The sequence below is a fragment of the Castor canadensis genome, chromosome 6 (assembly GCF_047511655.1).
Source record: "Castor canadensis chromosome 6, mCasCan1.hap1v2, whole genome shotgun sequence".
NCBI classification, from domain to species: Eukaryota; Metazoa; Chordata; class Mammalia; order Rodentia; family Castoridae; genus Castor; species Castor canadensis.
In genome coordinates, this window is record NC_133391.1 from 147,293,832 (window position 1) to 147,307,428 (window position 13,597).

The 13,597-nt window shown below is 44.0% G+C and overlaps 1 protein-coding gene and 1 long non-coding RNA gene across 3 annotated transcripts in view; one reads left to right on the top strand and one right to left on the bottom strand.

The window, feature by feature from the left end:
• The window catches only part of Rai14 (retinoic acid induced 14), a 143,932-nt gene extending 137,280 nt beyond the window's left edge, over window positions 1–6,652 (bottom strand). The window contains exon 1 of one of the 2 annotated variants that reach the window (XM_020170481.2): window positions 6,498–6,652. The gene's annotated coding sequence lies outside the window, so the exon portion shown is untranslated. Of the gene's footprint in view, window positions 1–6,035; window positions 6,131–6,497 lie in introns of those variants that run through there. The other variant, XM_074077641.1, reaches the window with a different exon arrangement.
• An 87-nt stretch (window positions 6,653–6,739) lies between these two features.
• LOC141424219 (uncharacterized) lies at window positions 6,740–13,301 on the top strand. Its single transcript, XR_012449197.1, has 2 exons — window positions 6,740–6,960; window positions 8,771–13,301. It is a non-coding gene; the product is annotated as an uncharacterized lncRNA (long non-coding RNA).
• The last annotated feature ends 296 nt before the right edge of the window (window positions 13,302–13,597 follow it).

Below are 13,597 nucleotides of genomic sequence, written 5' to 3' on the forward strand. Positions count from 1 at the left end.
AGAGGTAGCTGCTCATGGTAAACAGCGTAAGTCAGTAAGGGTAGAGGGGAGGGGAGGGGGCAAGGGGGAGAAATGACCCAAACAATGTACACACATGTGAATAAATAAATGAATGAATAAATAAATAATCAGTAAGGTTTTTGTGGCTCATTCAATAGGTCATTGGTTCTTAGCCTGAGTTTTTCAGAGAGGTTCAGAAATGGCCTTGGGACAGAGAATGCCATCAACCTCTGAAACTGATTAAAAACTACTGAATGTATCCATCACTATATGTAAGTGAATCTCCTCCCTGGTAAAACGAAACAAAACCTGCATCAAATTTACAAGAATCCACCTATGGCTCAAAAATATTTCAGAATCACTGCTAGACAGTCTTCCTTGGCTTGCAAAATGGATTCTTCTTGGAGGAAAGCATTAAACTCCAGTGTCACCCTCGTGCCAGGGAAGCTTTCGGGCCTTTGATCTCCACCAGTGAGCTCTGCCAGAGCTTTCTTGCCTGGCTAAGTTTCTACAACTTCAGCCAGCAGTGGCAACTGGACAGAGGCAGTGAAAGTGAAGAGAGATGCATATTGCTGCTGCTGCTGCTGCTGCTACTAATTTTAATTATTTAGCTCTTAAAAAAATTAAATCGAGCAAACTGAATTCTTCAAGGAATCAGAAAGACACAGAGCTGTGCAGGGTGGTACAGAGCTGTGCAGGGTGGTACATACCTGTAATCCAGCATTCAAGAGGCTAAGGAAGGAGGATATTGAGTTTCAGGCAAGTCTGGGATACATAGTGAGTATGAGGAAGGGAGAGAGGAGTGGAGGGAGGGAGAGAGGAAGGAAGAAAGGAATGGCAGACTGATTTTGTTCTTACCAATATCAATACCTAATGGGGATTTTTTTTTTAAGAAAAATTAAGTTGGGATTTAAAATGCAATTTTTAATTATTTTTATAAAATAATATACTATTATAACATGATTGTGAAGGATTGTGACTAGTAGAGGATAAATTGGTTATGTATGGCTACTGGATAATAAACTTTGGTGTTCACAAAATATTAGTTTAAGTAAGGAAAAAAAAAAGAGTCCATGTATTTTCTTGCACTGTACAGTAAGCTTCTTGGACCACAATCAACTTTTCTCACATTTAGATTGTTTACTTAGAAGTGAGAAGGAACTCATCAAGAACTCCCAAAGGTTTTTCTTTGCCCAGGTTGACTGATAGTCATGGCAAGACACTGTAATTTCCAGTAAATGTCACTTACTACAGAAAGTACTCGACTAGATCCAGGTAAGGCTAAATGAGGTGACATCCATCACAAAAACCCAGTGGATGTGATTGATGAGGTACAATGCAGTTCTCCAGCGAGTGGAGAGGGAAGAAAGGTGTTTCTTTTACTTTTCAACTTCAACTTGTGTTCTGCAGTCACCCAGACTGCCTTTTGATTACTGTTGAAATTCTCCTTTAGACTAGATGGCTCTATGTCTCAGGCCACCACGAGGGGCTTTAATGACCTCTGGGTGTGTATGCGGCTGTGTTTCAACAAATGTTAGTCACCTATGTGTCACAGATACTATATTGGACAGTCAGAATATAAAGTTGAAGAATGAGGCATGCTTCCTTCAACACATAGAATATTTTACTTTTAAATACATGACTGTCATTAAAGCTACTTTTCAAAAATGCTGGCTGAATTTACTGATTCCCATCAGTGAGTCTGGCATCCATGACTGGACCAATTTTTTATTCCCTGTACCTGGCTGGAGCTAGGCAATGGGGCATTTGATGAGCAGGCTTTCTCTAACTTTTTTTAAACCTCCTGTACTTATAAACTCAGGGGTAACTACAAGTCGAACAGAAGAAATCTCCTTTAGATTGTGCAACATTTTAATAATCATGTAATTCTCTGCTTAAGGTTAAACAACCCTATCTTGACCCCTAATACACTGATTTCTTTCAATGTCATTTAATAATGAATACTATCAGTATCACAAACCTATTTCGTTACCTTGGGGAAAAACTAGAATCCTTTTCCCACCACTTGCTTAAAATATACCCGAGGACTTTGATATTTTTAGCTTTGTTTTGTCAACTCCTATATTCATCATGCACGGCAGAGAAAATTTAGGTGGCTTCTAGCAAAATAATGCAGAACACTGTAACAGTGACTGTTTTCCATAGCATGAATTAAGATTTTTTACAAGTATTTCTAGGTACCTTATTACACATGGTTGCTCCTAGAACTTCAGATTCAGGTCAACATTTTCCCTCCATCATGAACCCCTCACCCCATTCTACCCTCCAGATGAAGGGACAGTCAGGGTCATAGACAGCATACACTCTGCAAAGATTCAGGGTATTTCTTCTGTTCTTAGAAACTCACTGTGGTGGGTGTTGCTGAAGACGGCTGCTGTGTGCAGCTCCTGGTTACACGACTTCCACATTAATAACACTGGAAAACAAGGTTATCAAGAAAAAGAAAACCACTGTATCACCAAGCATCATGTTATTTATGTTTTTCTTTGTAGTTTAGGCAAAATGTTGGGTGAAAAAAAGTTTAAAGACACAAGTCCTTTGTAGGATAAATTACATGAATTTAAACAAAGTGGTTTTACTATAGGACATGGCTTTGTTTTGTTTTTATCCTGTAAAAAACTGTAAGCATGATATTTGGGGCACTTGATTATAGTCATGGAACAAATAACACTGCTAGGATGTCCCACATGTGTTTAAAAAAGAAATGTCAGGTGCCAGTGGCTCACACCTATAATCCTAGCTACTTTGGAGGCTGAGATGCAGAGGTTCACAGTTCAAGGCCAGCTGGGCAAACAGTTAACGAGACCCCCATCTCAATAGGAAAAAGCTGCGCATGGTGGTGTGTTTCTGTTATCTCAGCATTGGTGCTAGCCTGGGCAAAAGGTAAGACCCTCTCTTCAAAATAATCAGAGCAAAAAGGGCTGAAGGAATGGGTCAAGAGTCTAGTACTGCCAAAAGAAGATTTGTGTTTGTTAAAGTCGAAGGTAAGAGTGCCCTGGTGGAAAATAAAGTGTGGAGGAGACAGTAGTGGGAACCGGAAAGGGAATGTCTAAGTGAACACCTGGAGGGATAAGGACACAGCCATACAGATAGCTAGGGGAAGAGCTCTCTATACAGAAGGAAGAGCAAATGCAAAGGCTCAGAGGCAGCAATGTGCCTGGCAGTTTGAAGGAGTATCAAAGAAGGCAAAGGGTTTCGTCTTAAGCTCCTTCCAATTTAAGGGCAAAATATGTCATCACCACAGCCACCTTCCTATCAGCTTCTACAGCAGGAACCTGCCCTGGGCCACGCTTGCTCAAACCCCTCAGTCTTACCAAGGAAGAAACGAGGAAGAAAACACTGAGTAATCTAAGATCACACAGCCACAACCAGCTGAGAGAGCTTTAGCACAAATATCCCTAACTCAGCACAATGGTTTTGTCTCATGCTTAACTTTATAATGAAGGGGAACTTTTCTTATTAAAAAAAAAAAAACACAAACAAAAATAATACAGCCTTTTGTAATCTAAATTCTTTAAACTTAAAACTGATCATTTCACTTTTTCATTCAACAGGTGGCCAAGGAGATATCCTTTATCACCCTAAATGTCTGCTGAGGAATGAATGAAATAATAAAAGCTACCACTACCCCTACATCTTGCTACCCAGTAATACATTATATAGGTGTATAACAGAGAAATGTGTGCACAAGCCTGTTTTAGGATGCATACTGTATTATTTACTAGTTATAGTAAAAAAGTGGAACTAGACTGTCCCTCAGCCAGAAAAGTGCCTGAAAAACTGGAAACTAATATTCTCTTGGCAAGAGAATGAGTACACTGTAATTTATTCATACACTAGAATTCTCTCTAGCAGCTAAAGTGAATAAAGATCTATATGTACCTCAAGAAATGTAACTATAATTTTTTAAATGCAAACTATATATATATATAATTATGCTGCTTATGCAAAATGGTAAACACAAACTTGCATATATTTTTGTGGATATACACAAAATTATCAAAACACACTTGGAAACTAGATGTACTAATTCCACATTAGTGGTCACCTGAGGCTGGAGAGGAGGAAGAATATAGAAAAACCTTTAAGTCACAGTTCATTTTTACTTGAGGGGCAGAGATAAAAGAAATATGGAAATATTAGCAACGTTTAAACCTAGGCAATGAAAAAAATACCTTACTACATTCTCTTTTTATTTATTTTGAGGTATTTCATAGTTTTGTTTTGGAAGAAAGGAAGGGAAGGAGGGAGGAAAAGACAAAACCTCTCTATCACATTCTGGTAACTCCAAGGCACAACTGTCTTTAACTTCCAAATCTCAGTTTCTTCATGTTTAAAGCAGGGGGCTGTAGGGCTGGGGGTGTGGCCCAGTAGTAAAGCACCTACTTAGCATGTTCAAAGCCCAGGGTTTCATTCCTGGCCAGGACAAAAACAAAAACAAACAAACAACAACAACAACAACAACAAACAGGGGAGTGGTAGGTATACCTGTCTTTAGGATGCTTTGAGACACAGCAGTCTGGGGACAGGATTTCAATGTCAGATACTCCATATATCTGACACTATTGCTTCCCCCATATAATCCCCAGAGACACAGAGTTCAATCTTCCTACTCAGATTCACAGATAATAGTACTAAGATTTTTCAAGTGGGTTATAGCCATCAACACTTCCCAAAAAATGTCATAAAAGTGGCTCACACCTGTAAACTCAGCTACTTGAAGATTGGCCAGGGCAAAAAGTTAGGGAGAGCTCATCTCAATCAGTAAGCCTGCCCTCATGTCCTGAGCTTGTGGTCCCAGGGGGTGGCACAGATGTGAGGACCACTGTCAGAGGCTGAAATAGGAGATCCTGTCTGAAAAGTAAAGCGAAAAAAGAGCTGGGAGGGTGACTCAAGCTTAGCAAGCACTGAGACCCTGAGCTCAAACTCCAACACCACCACCAGAAAAAAAAATCATAAAACAGATCAAAAGAAGATAAATGCTACAATAAGTTCACTAATGACGCATCTCAGCATATGGAGATGAAAATTGTGTGGATACATTTATGCCATAAAATTGACTGCCTTACAAAGCCCAAGGGAGGAAAAAGCTCTTGTGTTAGTATCATTAAGAAAAGATTATCAGGCTATAACCATGAGTAATAAAACTCTCAGACACACGATTGACGGCGCGGGAGACAAAGAAATCAAAACCCATCCTCCCTGGGTCTCAGGGTCTCTACCAACTCTTCAGACCTCGAGGAGGTGAGGCTCCCCGCTAAATAAACTTCTAAGTCCTACTAATGGGAAAACCGGTCCCAGTCTTTGCTGGCCCTATGGCCCTCAGATCACATTCCCCAGAGAATGAGCAATGTCTCGTCCCTAGCTGTTGGGTGCCCTCCTCCAGGAAGGGAATCCCATCCAAATTATGGGTGACGCCACTGTGCAGGGAAGCCGCAGGTCCAAGGTGAACAGCCTTGAGTCCGCGGACTTGGCACATCATTGGCAATAAAAGAAAAGGGACCCTGGATATACTCTGCCCATGCTCAGGCTCCTGCGAGGTCCCTTTTGCCTATTCCAGGCACACTGGGCTCCAACTGCCTTAATCCCCCGTCTATTGCCTTTCCAGGTCTGATGGTCCCCTCCATGAAAGGGGGGATGCTAAGCCCAGGGGGTCAGCCGAGAAATGCTTGCAAACTGCATCACCTAGAGCTCAGATACGAACCTGCCCAAGCTGGCAGCAACGAGAGAGGAGAGTAAGGGAAAGATGCAGCGCTCCCAGCCTGGGGTCGCCAAGGATGGCGGGCTCCACATCCTCCCCAAGTCCCAGCTGCCCCAACTCCAGCATCCCTCCTCTCCACCCTCCTCCGAGCCGCGGCGGGGAAAAGGACAAGGGGGACGGAGGCCCGGGGACCGTGGCGCGCCCGTGGTGGTCTCATCTGAACCCTGGGGCCAGCAGGAGGGCTCCCCCGGGTCGCCAAAGGAACAATAGCGGACTGTGGGTCTCGGAGCCACCGGGAGTCTCCCGCTCGCACCTCCTTCTCTAGCTCCTCCAAGTTCAGCAGGGAGGCGGGTCAAGCCCACAGCTGAGGAACCGGGCGCCGGGCAGGACGAAGCAGGTGGGACAGGGTGCTGAGTCAAGGGTGCACCCCAAAGATCTCGCCGGGGTCTGGTCATTCATTCCCACCTGCGCTCTCACCGCAGCCTCCGAGGCCCCTGCCCTGCTCCAGCCCGCCCGCTAGTAGCGGGGTGCCCAGAGGAAGACCCCATCTCCTAACTTGGCCGGTCCTCGCGCTCTGCCCAGATCCCCGCCATCCTCCTCCTTCTCTTTCCCCCAGATCTGTCCCTCGGAGGACAGCTGGCGGACAAGGGAGTGTGGCGGGACCCTCGCAGCCGCTGCGCCCGGCCGCCTCCCTCGTCCGAGTCCCAGACACAAAGGCGGGGACGCGAGCCGGGACCCCGCGCCGGAGCCTCCCAGTTCCGCGCCGCGCACTCACCCCATCCAGGCGGCAGCGGTGGCGGCTCCCCGGGCCCCGCTGGCTGCGCCACCCCGCCCGCGGCTTCCCCAGGAAAACGCGGCGGCCGGGCTCGCTTCCTGCTCGGCTTCCTGCGCCTCGGTCCCTCCTCCTCCCCGCCGCGGGGGTCAGTGGGCGCCGCGGCTCCCGGACTGGGCGGGCGGGGCGGGGGCAGCGGCAGCACCACCACGTGGCCGCCGGACGCCGGCCCCCGCCGACCTGGATCCAGCGGGAGCGGGAAGGGAGGTGCTAGCCATTCCCCTCCCCTTCCACCCCGCGCGGCCCCAAATTCCGCGAGTCAGGTGACCCGGGCCCCGCGCTCCGGCCCGGACCTGCGGGAAGGTGCTCCTTGGTCGTGCGTAGCTGGGGGGTTTTTGTGTGTCTGTCTCTGCGGATGGCGGGATCCTTTTCCACCGATCGTCTCATCTTCATCATTTAACCTGAAGTTAGTGGACACCACGGTGCTCTGACCTTTGGGTGGGATGAGGTCCCTAATAGTGATCATTTCTGGTCAGCTTCTAAAGTTGTTTGTGGAGGTGGTGGGGCGGGAGAGCGGGGAGTGGGGGGGAGGTGTTGAAGTCACTGATCCAAGCCCCTTCTAAAGAGAATCAAATTGGTTTTATTTTCCAAAAATACTAAACAGAAAGTAAACTAGAATGAGCGCACATTCTGCGGACTGAACCGATTGGTTGGAGTGACTGTTTGCCACCACTCATCAGGTGGCAAGACAGAACTACCAGCGTTTAAGTATTGCTGTGCTTAGGAGTTAGAAGGGAGACAGCTTGAATGGACAGGCTGGATTGCGAGCAGGAACGCCCAGAAAGCACTGTCCTGGATGGGAAGGGCTGTGGGCCCACTGCCCTGGAACCCCTGCAGACCAGACCTTTGGATTCCTTTATTAATACAGGATTTCAAAGCTCTCCACCTACAAATCGAATTTTTCCATGCATTGCAGTCGTGCTGACCAGCTAGGACTGACAAAGTTTTATTCACCAAAGTCCCTTCCTTCTCCTGGTTAGTGCTGCATTCTTTGCAGAAAGGAGAAAGCTCTCTGGAATAAATAAGTGATAGACTTTTTTTGAGGTTTATTGTAAATCAATTGAATTTAAAGAAAAGGAACTACTGCCAATTCTAACAGAGACCAGTTTATACTATGTTGGCCGTTTCTTAACATCTGTAGGTCAGACAGTATCTATTCCTTCCCCCCAGTCCTATCCCGGCTGCATGTTCTTCCCTTCCTAACACCACACATCAAAGGTTCCTCAGGGAAGTGAACAATTGAAAGCAAGACTTACACTCTTCTACCTATCCTCTGTCCCGCTCTCAAATGAAATAATGCTTTAAAAGAAATGTGAGCTGGCAAACACATTTTTCTTTTGGGTTAGCACTGACAGTTTCAGTGACAACAGCGTTTCATTGTGGTTCATATTAATGAGGTACTCTAGGGTATTTCAGTTCGTTACAGTACTGGATCTGCAGTACTGAATACTTGCTTTTCTCTATCTTCTTAGTCTTGAGCAGTAGCAACTAGGAAGACAGGATTTGGAGTGTGGTAGAGGGTATATGACACGATCTTAGAAGTATTAACACGTGCAAAGTCTGTAGGAACAGTTGACAAGTTGAAGGAGTTAAACTTTTTTTTGGTGGTGGTAGTGGTACTGGGGAACCCGAGGACTGGTGAATGCTAGGCAAAAGCTCTACCACTTTAGCCACACCCTTTTGTTTGTTTTGTTTTTGAGATAGGGTCTTCTAATTTTCTCATGTCACCCCCCCCACCACCTCCCAGCCTCCTCTTCAGTGTGGTGCTCCTGCCTCCACCTCTGTAGTAACTGGGATTACAGTTGTACACTGCTAAGCCTAGCTTGGAGTTAAACTATTAAACAATGATTGTCGCCAATCAGTCTTTGATTCACAAAAGTTCTGACCCTCATCTATCAATGTGTTCCATCCACCTGACAGGAAGCCTATGTCAGCTTCCTGGCTCCCCTTGGTGTCTTGTGTGCTCTTCCCATTAGTTTCTAAGTTCACCCTCCAGCATCAGCAGTTCTAACCTGGGTGAGGGATTGATGTGAAAGGAAGGACTGTTGGCTGTTGGCTGTGCCAAGATCCTTTCCCAGACTCCCCCATTTGGAACTCAAAACCAACTTCCTATACAGTCTTTAGTTGCCTCAGATAACAGCTGAAGTTTGCCTCCTGAACAGGGATTAGTGATGAGGGTAGAATTAAGCTGAGTCTTCTTTTTTTTTGTCTTGTAGAAAAACTGACTGAGTTCTAAATACTTGAATATACCCTTGGTCGGAGATCGGGCCCAAGTGAAAAGGTTTTGACAGAGGCAGCAGGAATAAAATGTCCACCCATAATCAACATGGTCTGTTAAAACATTTTGGGAGGAACGGCATATTGTATTCATTTATCCAAAGCAAAGTAACCGTGCTGTAGTATGGAGACAATGCCAGGAGACAGGTGATCGGAACATTTCTTTTACTTACTTTTGAACTTCACCAAGTATTTTAACCCTTTCTGGTTCCATTTTCCTAAATCAAACTGTGGCCTCTGAGAACATTTTGTGTTCTAATATCCTAAGCCCATTCTTAGGAATGGGGCTTTTACAGGCAGAGTCATCTGGTCATTTTATGGCAAAACACTGTTCTCTGATCATTCTGGTGGTCCATTCTTATCACACAAGAGGGTTGCTATCCAGGACTTAGCAGGTCTCCATAAATGAAATTCTTTGATTAGTAGAGCTTAACTTTCATTAATGAAATTAAATAATATCATCCCTTCTTCATTGCCCAATCTTCCCCTCAACACTGGTTCTCCCCAGTTTAGGAACATTTGAAGATTAGGATAGTAATAATAATAACTGCCTCTGAAGGAAGAAATACAAGATGGATATCATGCCAGAGCCATAAAACTCTCCACTTTATTTGGTTTGTGGTCAGTACTGTAGTTTGGATCTGGACTGTCCCCCAAAGACCCATGTGTTGGTCTTGGGCCCCAGAGTGGCATTATTGGGAAGTGGTAAAACTTTTAGGATGTGGGACCTAGTCAGAGGTATTTAGGTCCCACAGCGTGTGCCTTTGAAGGGCATTGTAGTACCCTAGTCTCTTCCTCTTTTTCTTTGCTTCCTGGGCCTGAGCAGTTTTGATTTGCCATGTGTACCTGCCAGAATGTGCTGCCCCACCACAGGCCCAAAAGCAATGGGGTCAACCGATAACGAACTGGGGGCCTCCAAAACTGTGAGCTGAAACAAATCTTTCCTCTTCATAGACTGACTATTCCAGGTATTTTGTTATACTGACAGGAAGCTGAATAATACAGTGAGGAACTAAAAGCACTTCTGTTAGAAGCAGCGTGATTCATTTCCTTTTCTTTTTTCTTTTTTTTTGATAGTACTGGAGTTTGAACTCAGGGCCTTTGGCTTGGCAGGCAAGCACTCTACCACTTGAGCCACATCCAAGCAGAAGCAGCATGATTTAAAGGAATGTGAAGCTGTTGGACTCAGTCCCGAAAATGGGAGAAAAACAAAGTAACACAATTAGAAGGTTGGAGGGAAATAAGCTACACACACTCACAAAAAACCAAGTATTCATAGGAAAAAAAAAACCACTTTTTGTATTTTCCAAGGGATGTTTCAGTAGGAGGAAACTAACACCAGAGAAATTAATGAAGTAGCTTTTGCATTGCTTTTCATAATTTAGCAAGCCTGTAGCCATAAAGTGCTAATTGGCCCATGGTTTTTCCCAGGAAGCCAGCAGAGATTGTTGCAAGGGTAGGTGATGACACTTTCCATCTCATCGGGGTTGCGCACCCGCTCAGGAGATGAACCTCAGGTGTTTGGCAATAAATACATTCCAAAGCACTGCTTCAGGACCTGGTTTGCAGAGTATGGCAGAGAAGCTAACCATCCCTGCCTTGGCATTATGGACCTGAGAAGGCCTTAAGACTCCATCACATCTGAATAATGCGAGTCTCCCCACTGTGGCAGCTATAAACCACACATGGTTTATAGTACTGGGTACTTGAATGTTGCCAATCTGAATCAGGATGGGCTATAAATGTGAATGAAGAGTTCATAAGAATTTTTTTTAAATGAAAAAAGAAAAGTCAACATTTCACACCCTGTCTTGATCATCACAACACAGGACCCAGCTATGCTCAGAGCACAGGGCTCTAAGCCTTGCAAGCAGAGTGAGATTAGGTAACAAGGGTAGGGTGGATCTTGTGATGGGCCTTGCAAAAGTTGATGCTCCATAAAGATTGCTTGACAGAGTGATTCTAAACCGAGCTGCTGTTTTTGTTGGCCTGGTTATCCTTGCTTTCTGTTACAGCATTGAACCTGAGCTCCAAAAGTCATGTTTTCTCCATTGAGATCAACTTCTGCTTATGAGATATTTTAATTCGTCTTCCTTATCCGATTCGTATACCCATAGTAAATCCGTGTACTACTTTTCCTGACAAGTTATTTGGAATCTGTTAATTGCTTCTTGTTTGTGTTTTTCAAAGGCTCTGTAGCCATTTTGCTTCCAGTACTGTTACTTGTCCATTTTTGATTGCGCTCTACAATCCTTAATAGACTATACAAAGTGGATTGCTTGTTTTCAAAACTCTGCTTTCTACTGCATGAAGAACACATTTTTGAGACATTTTCCATAGCAGATTGTTAGTGCCTAAGGTATTTGACTGTACTGCTGTGAAGATATTTAGCAAAATTCCACAAGTTCTTTTTGTTTGCTTTGCCTTAATACAAATTCCTCCAACTCTCCCAATATGCACCTCAAGCAGGTTTCTCCCATTCAGGATGAGGATTCTTCTAAATTAATCATTCTTCTTTTGCCTTTCAAAAAGAGTCCTGTAATTTCTTGTTTTAGACTTCCAGTTTGAGTTTCAGAATAAGAAGATTAAGACGATGGAAGTGTTTCTGTCTGTTCTGCAACATTCCAGGCAAGATGGATGGACTTGAAGGAGCCAGAGAGATCCTTATGAAATATTGCTTCAACAGAGCAGAACTGGGAGGGAGGAGGTCCCAGAAACAAGTGAAGTAGGAAGAGTGGCCCCACGGCCGCTTCCTTCTGAGGATTCCTAGAACCCTCAGAATGCAGAGGCCAGAAAGACAAATTGGCTTCACAATCATAGACCAATAAAAGGGGGCAAGGAGGGCTCTGGTGTTCGATATCAAAGTCACTATTGATCATCCAAGAGAGGAGTTGGTCCTTTTGAATTCTGTAGCAGGGAAGAGAATTTTGGAGGCCCCAAAACAAAGCAAGTTGGCACTAAATTAAACCAGGAGATCTGTCACCCGAAGACCCACAGCTCAGGGACAAAGAGGGAGGTAGAGATCTGAGTGGGTCTCCTATTTGCTTTGCAAGCTTCTAGGAAGTATTTTAAGACATTTTTATTTAAACTGTGTGTCTTAAGAGGACTGTCCATATACTTTCAACATAACGTGTTCATATTAATACAAATTATGAAACATTCCGTGTGTTCCTTCTCTTGGTGATTCTCCCTCCCTCACCAACCACACTGCCTTCTGCCCTGGGTCTGGGTATTCTTTCTTGAATGTTTGTTACAGAGCAATGAAAAATGATTACAAGTTAGAAGAATATTTTGAAGAAATCTTAGAATTGCATTGTAAGGCCAGTTCTGTGGAAGGACAGTAAGAACACAGAAGCCATATGCGGGCAGGGGTCCTCCTGCACTGGCCTGGAGAAGAGGTTTCTCCAGCCCAGGAGCTGCTGTCAGCCATCACGGTTGAATTCTCATTTATTATCTTCTATTTGTTTTTAAACATGAAGTAAAGATGACAAATGAGAGAATTTTAAAAAGGAAAGAAATACTGTCAGGTAGTAAATTTGAATTGTATTAAGTAGTTTCTCTACTTAATAGTTATATGTTTGGGGGCAAATTGCTTAATCTCTCTTGGCCTCAGTCTCTTCATTTGCAAAATGAAAGCAACATTACTACCTGCCTCAGGTTATTTGAAGAGTAAATAGTCAATATCTATGAAGTATGTGCTCTGCCTGGCAGAGAGGAAGAGCTAAATAATACTGTTAATTATCACTAATATGGAGAAGCATCAGAGTCATAAAATCTAGGGGAAAGAAAAATAGTGGAAAATAGAGAAATTAATTCAACTGTCATTAAAAATGTCACAGGCCATAGTTTACAGCACACTTTAGGCTAAGTCTTACATGGAAACTTTATTTATTAACGAATAGGTTAGTTACAGCATTGAACGCATGAAGAAATATGAAATGTTCTTGGTCCTCAAGGAGCTGCCCTTGTATTTGGAGAGATGTCATATAGAACACCGACATACTTCCTTGGAATACTTTTATTTGGTTATTCAGAGAAACTGAAGACCTCTACAAACACAGGAACGGTTCTGAGAGGCTACCCTTTTATTAAAAAAAACACGTCTATAAAGGAAATCTACAATCGTGATGTTAACAGCCAGAAGATATAACTAAGTTTCTCTCTAATATCCCTCATTCTGCCTAAGAAAGATCTTTTCAGAGGAAGAAGAAATTGAGGCCCAGACAGAGCTGTCTACCAGTGGCTGTCATATTGCCAGCTTCGTCTGCCTAACGACAATCCTGTACCACTGTGCACCTCTTCTCTGACTTCCATGGCCTGAGCCAATTCTCTTCCCCCAGAAACCCTAGCCCCCACCCTTTGTTTACTTTCATCTAAGCTTCAAGTACCTAGCCCTCCTCTGTCTGAGACTTCGTGTGTGGCTCCTGTGTTTCTGCATGTTAATAAATGTGTTGGCTTTTTTCTCCTTAATCTGCCTATTGTCCATTTATTTATAGACTAAAATTATTGAGCCTTCAAAGGTAAAAGAGTAAAACTTTTTTTTTCTTTTTGGCAGAACTGGGCTTGAATTCAGGGACTTGCTCTTGCTAGGAAGGTACTCTACCACTTGAGCCATGCCCCCAGCCCTCATTTGCCTAAGGTATTTTTCAAATGGGTCTGACTACTCTTGGATAATAATCCTCCTACCTCAAACCTTCCACATAGCTGGGATCACAGATGCTCACCACCACACCCTACTTGTTGATTGAGATGAGGTCTTGATATCT